This window comes from Mustela putorius, unplaced genomic scaffold (assembly GCF_011764305.1).
Source record: "Mustela putorius furo isolate JIRA1106 unplaced genomic scaffold, ASM1176430v1.1 tig00000407_pilon_pilon_pilon, whole genome shotgun sequence".
Lineage (NCBI taxonomy): Eukaryota > Metazoa > Chordata > Mammalia > Carnivora > Mustelidae > Mustela > Mustela putorius.
This window is the reverse complement of record NW_025421373.1, coordinates 23,198,843-23,214,349: the sequence shown is the minus strand read 5'-3', so window position 1 is coordinate 23,214,349 and position 15,507 is coordinate 23,198,843. Positions and strand designations below refer to the sequence as shown.

The following is a 15,507-nucleotide window of genomic DNA, read 5'->3' as shown; positions in this document are numbered from 1 at the left end:
CCCATTTTCAGAGCCTGTGGCCTTTCCCTGGAGCCACACGGACGGGCAAAGGTCAGATGTGGTAAGAGGCCAGGAGGCCAGGGAGGAAGCCGCGACGAAGCCCAGGCTCAGGAGAGGGTAAAGGGAGAAAGAAAGTGGGTCGACTAGCCCGTCCCCAGAGAAGCCAAATACTCTGAAGTGGGGGGCGGGGGAGCATGAGACGCTGCTGGCAAGAGGAGCCTCCAGCACTGCCCCCCACCACTGCAACCCCCATGAGGGCCTGGAGCCAGTCATTCGAGACCCTCCACACGCGCCTGCATTCCAGGGCCCCTGTGGTTCAAGGATGGGGAACTGGGGGGTTTCTAATCCCCTTGGAGCCACCAAGTCCTCCAGGAACAGCTGGAGGCTGAGGTCTCGGTGCCCTCCCTCCCTTGATGCCCTGGCCCTGCCTGGGTCTTGCTGGCGACATTGCCAGCAGTCTTCCTGAACTCCAGCCTCGCCCAGCCAGTCACCAGTCTTGGTCATGCATCTAAGCCTGTGCTCACCAAGTTCCCATTGCCGGAATGCCTCCCCATCCCCCTTGGGATACTTACTCATCCTTCAAGACCCCAGTTCCAATGTCATCACCTCTCTGAGGCCATCCCCATGCACCACCCTCTTTCCTGCCCCCAAGTCCCATTCCTCAGGCTTCTGCCTGGCCCCATCCCCTCTCCACAGAGTGGAACTGGAAAGCCAGGCCCCTCAGGCCAAAACAGGATGCAAATGTGCATTCTTTGGCTAGCACAGCATTTTTCTTAAATTTGAGATTCATTATCAATATTTCAAAATCAGGAGATTTCACATAGAAGTTAGAACTTCTAACTTTTCTTTAAAAAGAGCATGTTCTGCTGACACTGGGCACTCATCCCCAGAGGCCATAGAGTCCCACAGCCGACCTCCTCCTTCCCTCATTTGACTTCCTGCCCAGTCCCTGGGTGCACCTGGGTGTAAGGTCCACACAGAGTGGACTCGAGGTGTTTCCATATACAACTCTGCAACCTGGAGCCACCAGATCCTGGAGCAGGAGGAGGACTTACTGACCTATGCTGGGGCAGGCCCTGCCAGGCTTCTGGCAGCTGGCACATGGAGGGCCCCCTACAAATACTAATTTCATTTCTCCTCTTTCCCCACACGCCTGGGTGCCCTGAAGGGCAGGGACAAGTCTGATTCATTACAGCAACCCCCACCGCTCTCCCCAGGCATAGGTTCTAATTAAGTATTCAAGGTATGAATGAGGCATAATGAGCTGTTATTACTCCCAATTTACAGATAAGGAGACTGAGGCTCCAAAGCGAAATGACTTGCTGTCACACAGAAAACCGCTAAATCTTGACTCAAATGGGTTTCCTTCCTAACTTCAAATTTGGTCTTTCATTCCTCCATGCGGAGTCTCCCTAAGGGCCTTTTATAATAAAAATAATAACAGTGATAACGTCACAATCATCATCATTGTTATTTTTACTGCTACATGTTTCAAGCACTTACCACAAGCCTGGGCACTATGTTTAGTGCTTTTACACACCTAACCTCATCTAAGCCTTGTAATTACTAGTGTCATCATTTACATTTACCGTCAAGGAGAATGAGGCTCAGAGCGGTTAAGTCACTTGCCCAAAATCACACAGCTAGTCCCTGACAGAGCTGAAATTTGAACCCAGACCCCGGGAGACAGAGCAGCCGGCTCCAGATCCTGGCAGGGACACCTTGCCTGCAACAGGGGACAGTGGGAGGGGGCCTCAGTGACCGAGACCTCGAGCCCTGAGCCAGGCTCCCACTGTGCTCTCCCAGCCCTAGGCCCAGCTCTTTCTGCCAAGGTGCTGGGGATAATGAATGAGATGCTCTGGTCGTCATGGAGATGCCATGGCAACGGTGCACTTTCGGGAAATACCACGGTAACTGTGGCCACTGCTCAGGAGTTGAAAGTCACTCCTTACCCCTCACCCCCCCCCAACTCCAAAATGCTCTGCTTCCCCCACAATCCTCTCCAGGTCCTGGAGAGAAAGGAGGCAGAGGCCAAGGGCCTTCCAGAGACCAAGCTATCGAGAAATTAGGGTCTGGCTCTGCCCTAGATGGTCAGGTAGACTCCAGGAGCTCTCTGAGAACGCAAGCTCTCTGAGGCTCAGCTTCCTGTGCCTTTCCTAGGGCAGGCGCACCTAATAAGCAGCCTTCACAGACTCGACGTCTACTGTGTGCACCCAACCTCCTGGGAAGGGCAGCACCTGTCATTCCCTGTTGCATCCCACCCATCGGGAGAGGTGGCAGTGTGCTAGCTGCGGGCCTTACGGTGAAGGGCTCCAACTGGAGCCAGCCTCCATGGGCTTGAACCTTGCCTCTGTTATTTACCAGCCTTGGGATCTTTGAGCAAATCCCTCAACCTCTCTGAGCCTTGGTTTCCCCAGGTGGAAAACAGGCTTCATAACAATTACTATCTCACAGGGCTGCTGCCAAAACTAACAGAGACAATGTGTATCAAACAGCTCAGGGCCTGGCGCAGGGTGATATGGCTTAATACAATGACTAGCCATTTCACAGATTTGGAAACTGAGGCTTGGGAAGCACCTGGTCCAAGGCCACAGATCAAATCCACAGTGGATCCAGGCGGAGAAGAAAGGAGGTCAGGTTTGGGAGCACACTGGAAGGTGGGGACAAGCAAAAAGCCCAGGCCCACCCCCTCTTTTCAGTACTTATTAAGCGGCACGAGGCACCAAGCGTGGCACTGGACACTGAAGATGTAGGCTTTTTTGGGGGCCCCGAGGTTTTGTGTCTCTGGTGTGCTGCTGCTGCTGCTGGGCAGACGCAGGAAGGTCCCTGCAGCCCCGCATATTCACCGAGCCCCGATTTTATTTCCTGCCTCGGGAATTCCCAACACTGCCCCCATACCCCCATACTCACACGCACACGAATGCACAGACTCACAGGGTGCCGGTATGTTCAAGCGGTGTCATCTCAGCCATCTGGGCCACAGGCGCCAAGTGTGGGGTGGGAAGCAAACAGCTTCAAAAGTCTGTGAATGGGCACCCGGGCTTGGGGGAGGAGGGGTGGCTGCCGGCCCAGGCTCGGGGAGCCCCACAGGCAATCCCAGGGCCACTCCCCACAGCTGACCCCGCCCCTCCCAGCCTGTCACACCCCCAGCACAATCACACCACCACCCACCACCCGGCCACACCCCGCAGTCGCCCAGCTCCGCCAGCCACCCAGTCTCAGCCTGCCCCACCCACCACATACAGCGCAGAGAAAATCCTCCACATTTGCTTCCCAGCTGTGCCGGAGTCTCTCCAGCCCAATGACACCCCTGGGAGGCCGAACCAGAAGCAAATCCCTTCCTCTGCTGGAATTCACCGCACACCCCATCCCCCACAGGCCCGCAGTGCCGCCTGGCTGCGGGCCAAGCTGCTGCCCATCAGTCACCCTGGAGTCCAGGGCTGCCACCCAGGGACTGTCGGCAGTCTGGCTCTGAGTCTCGGGGTTGCAGAGTGTGCAGCCCACCCTGCTGTGAACACGCAGGGACACAGAGACCCCCCCCCCGCCGAGAGGAAAGGACCCCCCGCCACCACCCCCACCTACCCAGACTCATTTTCTTGTCCATTAAAACCCTGCCCATCCTCCTCCACGGCCAGCCTCAGCCGCGGAGCTGGACTCCGCCGGCTGTATTTCAAAGTCCTAGGTGAGCTACCCCGCTCTGTGTCCCACCATGCAATGCCGGACGCATGCTGCCAGACGCCGGCTGCTCCCCGACTACAATACAGGTCCCCCGACTTCACCAAAGGCTCTCCAAAGCAGAAGTGCTCTCCTACCCACGGCGGGTGCTCAAGAGAAATGGGCCCCTGCCAGTTCCCTTCCCCTTTTTGGATCTGCCATGAGCTATCTCCAAGCTAAATGGCATTAATAATATGAACTTTCATTTATTAGACACAAATACGCCTGTGCTCTATGCTATTAACCCGTGCCACAGCACCCCGACCTACCTTCCCCTCACATTACAGACGAGGACAGTGAGGCCTGGAGGGGGCCTGGGACTTGCCCCAGCTCACAGAGCTAACGAGTGGGTGACTGGGATCCCACACAGGCCGCCCGGCTCCAGAGCCCAGGCCCGTCCTGCACGGGTTCCCCTGGCACGGCTCTCACCATTGCCCCGCACGTCCCACTCTCTGCTCCCTTTGAATGGTGCTCTTTCTGTTTTTGTTTCCATCCATTTTATGTGTGTTTTAACATCAAAAGCAGCCTCTCCTGGTCCGTCTTGGAAGAAGACTCACAAATCATCCATCAATCAACAACCGAACAAAGCATAAAGTGCTGGTTCCCTCCCCGGTTCCCAGCCTGGGATTTGTTCTGAGTTCCCCACAGCACGGAATGCGCAACAAAAAAGACCTCAGGAACTCAGACCCCACTTGTTGAGAATTTGTCTTTCCGCCAACAAAGCCTGAGCTGGGAGTTTACCTTTGTACTGGCTCTGAAGAAAGAAAAGGGTTTACCAAGCGAACAAACCAACCAGCTTATGGGGAGGGGCGGAGTGAGGAGCAAGACAGGTCAGGACCCACTGGCCTCCAGTCCCTGCTGAAGCTCCTAACACAGACCGGGGTGGGCAGGCCATCACAGGGCACGCTCCCCCCAAGAAGCTTCCCCAAATAGGGCTCTCTCCCCTCAGCCCGCAAATCCATCTGTGACAGTGCCAAATCCATTCCCATTTTTCTTAGGCTCAGATCATAGGCACTCAAAAGAAATGGAATGATATTTCCTTGCAAATATCATAACCTCCCTCGCTGACAGCAGCCAGTTCTGGCTGAGCTCCTGGTAACTCACTGGGACTGTGATGAGAGCTTCCCCTGATCTGTTACACCCAACCCTCACACCCTGAGAGGTGGGGTCACTGATACACAAACTTTATAGCCGGGGAAACTTAGGCTCAGAGAGGCTAAGCAACTGACTGAAGGTCCCACAGCTGGGCAGCGGTTAGGATGACTCCAAGCCAGCTCACCTTGGGGCCCCTATTTGTAGCCCCTCTATAGTCCTCATGCCCAGCATTCCACACCATTCTTAACCCAGGTCTGAGGCCTCCCGCAAATCACCAGCCCCAGCTGTGTAAACACAGACTGACCCAATTTCTCCAGGGATGGGAAAGCCTTCACTGGCCAGGAAGGACACCACAGACTCCCAGAAAGGCAAGAAGACCTCAGCCAGAGGGCCTTCAGCTTCCCTTGTCCCCAGGGGCCTCTGTCATCTCTGACAAGCAGGTGTCTACATGAGAAAGGGGGCTGCCCCAATACCCCAGGCAAAGGTCTCATGTGAAGGAAGAAGAGAGAGAGGCAGGAGTGAGAGTCAGAAGCAGGAGATGTCAACTTGGAGAGCGAGCTCAGAGGACAACAGTGACCATCTTGCTTCACAGGTCTGGTGCACACCAGGTACTATCATGACCTCATTTACTCACCATTTCTTCCCAGTGAAGTAGAAACAAGTTTTTCATGCCCCATACACCTGCCCCACCCTGCCTGCCACCCCAGCAGGAGAGCTGGGCAATGCCAGGCAGCCCCAGTCTCCGTCCTTCCGTGTGCCCACCCCAGGTCACCGGATGCCCCCTGAGAGATTCCAAGAAACAGGCAATGTCGGTGGGGGGGTGGTCTTCCATCTCACAGACGCAAAAGCCAAAATCCACGTGGTTCCTGGAGTCCACACCGGCATCCCAAGCCCTCCACGTGCTTCCCCATGCACCTCTGGACAAGACCCTTCCCTACTTCTAGCCCCTGCTTCCTCTACTGGACAATGAGGGATGTGGACTGGAACAGACATTTGTGACATCCTGGGGTTACAGAACCCTCTGAGAATCTGTAACAACTCTTCATGAGCTCCCCCTAGAAAGAGACCATACCATGTTCCAAACAAATCAGGATGGCTGTGACCGATGTCACCCACCACACAACAAAACAAGGACATGGGAACTTTCTCGGGGGTCCTTCTGGCTTTGACATGCCGTGGTTTGCACAGTGCGGACAGGACCAAAGTCACGAATGTGACTTCCTGAGCCCCCTGGGACCTCACTGTTTCAGCTACGCCCCACGGCTCTGCAGTCAGCCATTACCTCTCAGACCTACTGGCTTCCAGGGGGCCCATGGACTTGCCCTGCTCCAGTGAAGCTACAAGGTAAAAGCTAAATAAAGATAAACGGAGTCCTTCCTTCCCACCACATCCTTCTACTCCATCTGGAACCCACCCTGTCGGCCCTGAACCATCTCGCTGGGGCGGTCCCGGGGGCTGGGACACTTGAGGAAGCTGCTCCGGTCCTAAACGCAGGCAGGGTCCAGTGTCCGGCCTGGAGGCCAAACGGCCCCCTCCTGTGTGGCTGTGAACATGCAGGCGCACACACGTCCTGACAGACCTGGGAAGACTGGACAGGAGGGAGGGGGCGAGGGGCCCCGGTCAGAGGGTACAGGAAGGCCGGGGAGAGAATGACGAGACCCACCAGATGTCCAGGCAGCAGCGCTGGGCTCCGCTTCTCTTCAGTGCGCCCTCTTAATGGCCACACACTCCTCACTTAACACCACCGCACCTAATCCCTGAGCTAGGACAAATGGCATTACTCTCGGCCCAGCCCTCGCCCTGGGAGGGAGAGAGGGTGGGGTGGCCCTGGGGCGCCCTGAGCCCAGCCACCAATGGAGATCCCCGCCATCCCTGCCAGAAGCCTCCAGGCCCCTCACTAACCAGTTCCTTGCTGGAGGCCACCAACCCCCCTCCCTCCTGGACTTCAGGAAGAAGACGTCCTGCCCAATTCTGCCCCACACCCAGGCAGAGCCGCCCTCTCCCCAAGAAAGGCGCCTTACATGGAAGGGGAGAAGGCATGTCCCTGGCCCTCGGGCTGATGGGCCCTCCAGACGCTCTCAAGAAAGGCAGCAGCCAACACCCGAAGAGACTGCGACAGTGCAGCTCTGTCGGGCTTCCGTGATCCAAACAAGGCCCTTCCCCCTTCAGACCTCAGTTTCCCCACGCATCCTGAGAAAGAGAGGAAGAAGGCCTGATACGGTCTACTGGCACCAGCTGGCGGTCAAAGCATTTGTGACCCCGGCTTCTGGGCCTGGCCCCCATGCCAACTCAGCTGGCGGGTTCTTCCTACTGCCCCGGCCAGCAGAGGAAGAAGCAGGGTAACTGCCAGGTTATAAAAGGCCTAGAACCCACGCCAGCATGTTGAGGTGTGGGGTAAAAAGGGCCTGACATAGCCCAGAGAGGAGAAGCAACTAGGCCACGGTCACACACGCAGCTGCAAAGGGGCCAGGCTAGCTTGGCTTTGTTCGGCAGCAGCAAACATGTGAGACTGCCCACCTGTGAGGGAACCTGCCTTGTTAGAAGACACCAAGGAAAGCACAAGGCTATTTGCTAACAGCAGGATTTCAGGCCCTTTTTCCAGTAGGGAAAAAGATGGAGTGTTTTATGTGTGGGCCTGGGATGGAGGCTGGGCTGATTATCCAGGCGCCCCCATGTCACCTCACAACGATGGCCCAGGACCCTTCCAGCCCTGCATGAAAACTGAGAACCCCTGCAGGGAGCAGAGGCCTTGACTACCTCTTCATGGCTGCCCAAGGCCCAGCCAACAGGCGCAGCAGAGGTGATGGAGAAACTGCCCCCCATGGGGGGCATGGACTAGGCTGCCCACAAGACAAGAAAGCCTTAGGGAAACCGAAAAGGCTCCAGGCCCTGTGGCCAGAGCCGAGGGCAGCTGGATGTGTTGGGGGCAATAAAGAGGAAAGGAAAGCTCTGAGTCACTTAGCGCGGCACATGCTCCCTGATCACCTGGAGGCCTGGTGGGCACAGCGCAGGCCTGCTGAGACCCGGGAGGCTTCACTCGGGACACACACGGAAGTGGCCTCGTCCCTCTAGACTTGCTGGGGCTTGTCACCACGACAGGAGTCCCCCACCCACATGCTTCCATGGAGGCACAGCTGGTAGGGAAAGGGAAGGGAGAGGAGCCAGGTGGGAGGGCCTCACTTTCTCTGGAGCCCAGAAACCAGAGAGCACGGACTGAGTGAAAGCGCCCGGTGACCTACTTATTGCAGATTCCTTTTAAAGGGGCCCAGGGGGACTCAGTGAGCCACTTAGAAGGTGCCTTACAGGTGTCCCCGCACTTCTAAGGCTCGGGAATCAGTTCCTGGTATCAGGAGACTGGAGGTGCAGTCCTAGCCCTGGCTACAACGAGGCCGGCGAGGCTAGCGAGGCCGGCGAGGCTGGCGAGGCAGCAGGCATGGACGGGCAGGTGGCACCCATTCTCAGATGTTGCTGTGCACCTGCCCAGGGCTGAACGTGAGCACCAGCTCCCAGGGGCTCCTGAGATTGAGGGCTCCCTACGGTGTGCCTCTAGGTGTCTCACTTGCCTGACCCCAGGCCCAGCTCCCCTCTAACCCACCAGTGACCCCAGCAAGCACCTGCTCCTTTCCAGGACTTGCCCCAATCACCCGCAAAATGGACAGTTCCAGCTGGCTCCAAAGGCCCTCCTGGCTCCAAGCTAGGCGACTGACCTCTGCAGCTCATCCCCAGAGGTGGGCACAGCGGCCCCCACTTCCCACCATCCATAAACCCGTGAGTCCATAAACTCCAGGCAGAAAACACATTATACAAACCCCTCCCCCGAACCGAATATAACCACGTGCTGGTCCTCTGCTGGATGCTTGGCCTCTACTTCATTAGCGCCTCCTCTCACAGGTATGGAAACTGAGGATCATGGAAGTTAAGCATTGCTAAGGCTCCCAGTGCTTTGCTGAGATTCGAACCAGTGTCTGGCTGTAATCCTGCATTCCATGGCATCAGCCACAGAGAACCCAAAACCCAAGGGCCTGGAAGATGCCAGCAGGTCTTTGCACCTCCCACACCTCTAACTGTGCAGCAATGAGGCTACTGTGTGAAAGGCAGGCTGGTGGGGGCCGGGAGCAGGCGGGCAGGGAAGGGAAGCCTGCGTGGGAGCTGAGCATTTGCAGACTGACCAGTCTCCGGCCCAGCCAGTTGTCCACCACCATCGCTGCAGTGTCTTCGTCACTGACAGCACACTGTGGCCCCTGCCGGGCCATTTTGAAATCATTATACACATGCAAAGCTTTCTCACAGCCATTGCTTTAGTGTCACAGGACAACCTCGTAAAAACAGCGGTGATCTCCTCCGTCTTTCCCCAATGAGGAAAATGGGGTTCCCGGGGGAGGGGTGATGTCCCCACACACACATTGCGAGGCAGTGTTTGAGAGTGAACTTGGAGCCCACCTCTTGTGCCCCCCCGGTCCAGAGCTTTGTCGACTCCTTCATGCCCTTGACTTTCAGTTCAACCAGCACTTACAACAATGACCATTTCTGAGAGTTCACTCCATTTATATCCGGCGTTTCACATACTATCTCATTTAACCATCCTCATAAACGAAGTACTACTGGTTTCACTTCACAGAGTTGCTGGGGCTCTGAACATGGGCACCTTGCCCAGGTCACCATGCTAGAAGGGGGCAGCACTGGCTCTGGGGTCTAAGCTCAGAACCTCCACCTTGCACTGCTCTGTCTGGGACCCGAGGGGAGAGGTCACCAGACACAAACAGCTTGTGTGCCTGGCAGGTTAAGGCAAGAGTATGAGAATAGGAAGACAAACAAAGCTCTCAGAGAGCCCACAAGACAGAGGCTGTTACAAACATCCGGGCAGGAGGCCAGGAATCTCAGCAAAGGACATGGGAACAGAGGGAGGTGACAGATAGTAGGGAGGCGGCCCTGTGAGACCTTGGTCAAGTGCCTTGCTTTCTCTGGATCTCAATTTACCCGCTGTAAGCAAAGTCCCTGGAGTATCTCCAGAGCTCCCCTCCAGCCCTAAAATCACTCGGACCCTGGGAAAACAAGCAATGCCTGGTGACAGCCTGGCTGTGAGCCCTGGGGTCTCTGAAATGTCCTTGGCTGTCCTGGCATGGCTCAGCTGCCGAGAAACAGGCTTGCAAAAGCCCAGGGCTCAGCCGGCATGCCTGGGCACCAGTGAAGTGTGGGTCTTGAGGGGCCGCATTCCTCCACCCGCTGTCAACCTCTCCACGGCTCCACTGGAGCAAAGCACCACCCAGCCTGGACCCAGACCAGGAACTGAGGGCACAGTCAAGTGCCCCGCGGAATGCCACTCCCAGCCTTCCCTGTCCCCACTGGCCCTGTCCAGAGCACTCCGTGTAACTCAAGTCCCCTTAATGTCACCCACCCCTCAAAGCCCCACATTCATATTCCCTTGAGTCAGCCACTGGGAAGTACACACAAGGGGTCCTGCAGGAGAACTTGAGAGAAATAATCATCCTGTCCCCGAGTGACCTATGCAAGGCGGAGGCTGTTCATGCCGTCTGTGAGGACCCTCAGCTGGGGAAGGGCAAGCAAGTCCAGTGGGCCTGGCCCTCAGTTCTCACTCTGGCAGGCAGGAGGAGTCAGGGACTTAGCAAGAGGACTCAGGCCAAGTCCCCACACTCACGGCTTCCCTAAAACCACACACGTCGCATGCTCCTACTCCATAACCTTCCATGGCTCCTACTGTCACCGGGCAAAACCCTTTAACCTGACCCACCACCCAGGTCACTGGGACTAAAAGCCTGTGTTTAACAGAGTATGGGATATCCAGAGCCTTAGCTAAGAGTTTTGTGTGGATTTTCCCATTTAACTCTCACGGCAACACCGACAAGTTACTGCGGTTGGCCTGTTTTCACAGATAAGGAAACTAAGACTCAGAGAGGTTCTATCACTGGCCCAGAGTCTCACAGCCAAGTGGTAGAACAAGGATTCACACCCGTTATCTGGACTCCAAGCCTGGGTTCTAAGGTGCCGTACAATCCATCCTCCTCAAGAACACCCTGCCACCCTCAGAGGCCCAGCTCAACCCTTCTGTGTAGAAGAGGGGAAACCAAGGCACAGAGTGAAAGCTCTCTCTACTGGCAGCAGAGCCTGGTCAAGGCCTGAGGCCTGAGGCCTCCAGAGCTCCCCTCCACCGCCCCCCCACAAGAGGCACACTGGGCAGAAAGGCTAGGACCACCATGACAATGAATCCTCAGAAACTGCCTTTTTCCTCAGAAGGGAAAAGCAGGAGCAGATTTGCGAAGAGCGAAAAGAACATGAAGGGCCCAGAACATTTGTTCTTGAGAGATTTTCAGTCTGGGAGGGCACCCCCCCCACACCCATGCAGGGATCACTGGTGCAGGCACCAGCCACGTGCCCCACCACTCCAGCCAGGGCTCCAACTTAATACATCTGACCTGAAATCTCCATTTCTCTCCCCAAACCTGTTTGTCCCCTACAGCCTTCCCGGTCTTGGTAAATGACAACACTATCCCTCCAGTCCTTTAGGCCAGAGTCTTTGCTGTGGACACCCTCTTCCTCTCACACCCCACACCTAATCCATCAGCTTATGCTATAAAATCCATCCAGAATCTGACCTCTGGTGGCCTCTGCCCAGTGGTCACCCCGAGCCCTTCTTCATCCGTGTGACTACAGAAGCCTCCCGGCCAGGTACCCTGCTTCTTCTCAGGCTGTGGCCCAGTCGATCCTTCCCCGATGTGTGCTGAAGGGAGTATGACCCTAGTCCCAAGTCCTCAGCAGCTTTCCCTTTCCTCACACAGAACAGCAAAGACCTCTGGAGGGGCCAGAGGGCCCAGCAGTCTCCTCCTCCACACTCCCTCAGGCCCCATCTCCTGCCAGGATGGCTCTTCCTTCCGTCCCAGGCACACCAGCTCCTTCCTGTGCCTCGAAGCCTTTGCGTGGCTGTTCCCTGTGCCTGAAATGCTCTTCCCCAGAAATACCATGGCTTCCCCCACCCTCGTGGAGCCTGCTGTCCCTCTCTCTGGAGACCTTCCGCTACCACCCAACACAGCAGAGTCACTTGCTCAAATCACTCTTTCTACCCCCAAACCAAGCTTTATTTCTCCTCCTGGGGCCTCTTGCCACCTGACAAATAGCGAGTACTGAACCAGTGTTTGTTGCTTTGCTGATTCTACCTCACCGCCAGAAATGTCAGCCCTGAGTCCCAAACACGGACTTGGTCTGTTTTGTTCGCTGCCATGTCCCAGGATAAGAAAAAACTGCCTGAACAAAGTCAATGCTTGAAAAAAAAAATTGTTGGATGAGGGATTACTGCCTCCCTCATCTGCACATCTCTTTTGGCTTCTGCAGCCCCTGGAGACCAATGTCACTTGGAGGCTGATCACCTGTGTCAGCTGAAACGCTGACGGTTGTCACAGGAACAGCTCCTGGCCAGACCTCCATCCTGTGCTGGGACAACTGACTGCCTGGACCAGAGCAGGGCTTTACTTTGATTCCTGTCTGGTACATTTGCCCACCCTTTTGGCCACTGGGGGAGAACTTCTGGGCTTAATGGCGGGGCCCATGGGGTGGATCCCTGCTCTCCCAGCCCCCCAGTGCTGCCGGGTCCCAGGTCCAGCATCTGACAAAACCCCATGATCCCAGTAAGAGGAGGCGGAGGAGGGCCTCCCAGTGCCACGCCTGCCCTTTCCCTGTCCCAGCGGGAGGGCCATCAGAAGGAAGCTTTGTTTTCAGAATAAAGAGCATGAAGCCCGGTGCCAGGCGGAAACGGGCACCAAGGGGGCCGGCCCATCAGAGACAGCTTAAGGAAGAAAAAAATGAAATGGAGAATATATGAGGGATAATTTGCACATCCAACCGGTTTCATGCCTCTGGGGTGGCTGTGACGGTGGTGGCTTCACTTCTCCAGGCCCTACTGTGGAGGTCAACACAGACAATCAGACTATTATCCCGCTCGGTGATCTGGCATTGACCCTGCAGAGGGAGGTGGGGACACAGGAGTGCAGCCTTGCCTGGGAGTCAGATCACCTGAATCTGGGCCCAACTTTCTATGCTCTCATGTGCGACACTGATAGAGTCCCTTCTTCTATGTACCTCAGTTTACCCACCTGTAAATGGCTTATCGAGGCCTGAACTTGAAGCCCTGGGTTGCCTGTCACAGGACCACACACTGGGGCACCCCTCAGCCTGTGCCAGTTCACTGGGCCACACAGGCTAGACCTCCAACTTCCCTGCGCTCGGGCCTCCCTGTGGGGCCTGACAGCCAGAGCACAGGCCCTGTCCACTCTGGCCCTGGCTTCTAGCCTCCCTCTTCCCATGATTACCTGAGATATGTGAACGCTCTCTGGGCCTGGCCCAGTGACAGGGGCCCTCATCCCCACCCAGACACTGGCTCCTATGCTGATCCCCACTGTCATCTTCTCCAAGGATGGCTCATAAGGCTCTTTCAGCCACAACTGAAAGGAGCCCAGTATGTTAGCACACAGAGGGCAGAGGAGAAGCCCAGAGACGGAAAGGAGCATGCTGACATGAAGCACAGCTGCCTTCCAGGCGTCCTCCCTACCAGCCTGGGGCTTTAAGAGTTAAGACAAGGTCCTCAAAACCTGGCTACAGAGCCCCATGTCTGTGCCTTCTGGGGAGAGGGAGGCTGTACCTTTGACTGAAGGAACCAAAGACGGGGGACTGAAATCTACATGCAATTTTTTAAAGTTCCGCGCCTTTTCCTTGTACCCAGAACAATTACAACCCCTCAGCCAAGAGCTCATCCAAAGGGAGACAGCTTAGCTGGCCTCGGGGCTGGTCAGGATTTCAATGAAAGAGTGAAATGAACCTTGGACAGACAGACAGCTGGACAAAGGAGCTGATGGATAACACATGGACTTGAGCAGCAGAATAAAGCAGAAAAAGGCTCGGAAGAGGGCCCGGCTGGTAAACACCCGAACGGATGCCCTGCCTTCCCCCTTCTCGTCCCCCCAGGACAGAGAAGTCTGAACTTGGTGCCATCGGAGGGCTGCTGTTCCCTACCTCCCTGTCCCCCGAAACTCCTCCAAGTCCCCCGGGGGAGTGAAGCGTGGGACGGTTGCAGGTGAGATGGTCCTCCCTGTGGCTGCACAGCGTGGGGACAACAGTTCCAGTGACACTGTTCATCCACAGCTTAAGAAGCCACCTGGGTCAGTGGCTAAGCAGCACAGCTTATCTGGGAGGAGGATTCGAGGGCCACAGCCCAGGCTGATCCAGAGGCCTCGATTAAATGAAACCTTTGCAGCTGGCAGGGAGCACCACTGCCACACCTTCGCTCAGAGAGGAAACACTTAATTTGCTCCTGCTGTGTACAGGGCCCTGAGCCTTAGCACGATGCTCTGAGCAGAGAGGAGCCAGCCCCCCATCCTCTGCCACTCTTAAAGAGCTCACAAAGCAGAAAGACGAGGAGCCACACCATGTAGCACAGGAGAGAAAGCAGTCCACACCATCAGGATAGAGTTACAAACTCAGACACCTGGATGGCCAGAAAGACCAGGTGTGTGTGCAAAGAACTCAGGCTCAAGGGGTTCTGATCTTCCAAATTTGTGAAGCAAAGCCAGAAATCGGGACTTTTAGGTAAAATCTCCTCTCGGCAATCGGTTCAATTTTCATCATGGGCTGAGCAGAACTTGCCCATGGGGAAGATGTGGCCTGCCAGCCTGTGGCCTCTGTTTTCTGGAAAGTGACATACTGTGCCACAGAACATGCTGTGAAGCTCAGTAGAAGCCAACTTCCCCATAGTGGAGGGGCCCAGGAAGGCTTCCGGGGAGAGAAGGAGGGGTGTGGGCTGCAGGACAGATCCTGCAAGAAAATCCTGGGGAGAGGTAGGCACACCCCCTGGAAACACATGGGCCATGGATCAAGGGGCCCTTAGCCTATGGCCTTCCTTTGCCCCCAAAGCAGGCAAGAGGCATCAGCTCTCTCTGTCCCCAGGTGGCAGGGGGAGAGGCCCCCATGACCAGCAAACCTCCAGATTAAATCAATGGGCAGCAGCAGAGCACAGGTTCGATTTCATCCCTGTAGTGTGAGGAACGGGTCAGCTAATGCAACAGCTCCATCGGAGGCAGAGACAATGGAGGACAAAACGAGGTTAAGAATCGTGTCCTGTCTGGCCAGGCCTGGCTGGTTACATAAGCCTGCCTCAGGACAAAGCCATGTTCAAGGCACCAAGCGAGGGCCTGGGCCAGAAAGTCCCAGAAATACAGAGAGGGTTCTCCCTCCCTCCCTATCTACCCTCTACTCTCCCACCTTGCCTTGCAGCTCCTGGAAAGCCCAACACAAAGTACAGAGCCACAGGTGGGGACTAAGACCCCCACGGTAAGGCACTTAACAGTATCACAGAGCTGGGATTAATAACAACAGCACCCTTTTACCAAGTGATTACTTTGTATCAGGCACCGGGATAAGTCCTTCCCCTGGATTACCTTATTTTAAAAGCCAGGGATACCACGAGATAACTATTATTATTCTTCCCCTTTGACAGAGAGGGAAACTGAGGCACAACCCCAGCCACTTCCCGAAGGTCACACAGCTCCTAAGCGAAGGATTTAGAACCCTACACTGGCCTCCGAGGCCACACTCTGAACCTCCATGCTCTGCGGCCAGAGGGCTACCGTCAACCTCAGGGCCTCATCAGCACCCTGCTCGCTGTAGTGCAGGCCCATGGCCTCCCGCCCTCCTGTC

General features: G+C 56.0%; 1 protein-coding gene across 6 annotated transcripts in view; it reads right to left on the bottom strand.

Moving 5' to 3' along the window:
- The window catches only part of NDST1 (N-deacetylase and N-sulfotransferase 1), a 58,666-nt gene that overhangs the window by 33,392 nt on the left and 9,767 nt on the right, over positions 1–15,507 (bottom strand). Inside the window, exon 1 of one of the 6 annotated variants that reach the window (XM_004737817.3) lies at positions 6,473–6,795. The exons of 2 other annotated variants lie outside the window; for them this stretch is intronic. The gene's annotated coding sequence lies outside the window, so the exon portion shown is untranslated. Of the gene's footprint in view, positions 1–2,910; positions 3,107–3,582; positions 6,419–6,472; positions 6,796–15,507 lie in introns of those variants that run through there. 3 more of the 6 variants (XM_013050921.2, XM_004737819.3, XM_004737818.3) reach the window with 3 other exon arrangements.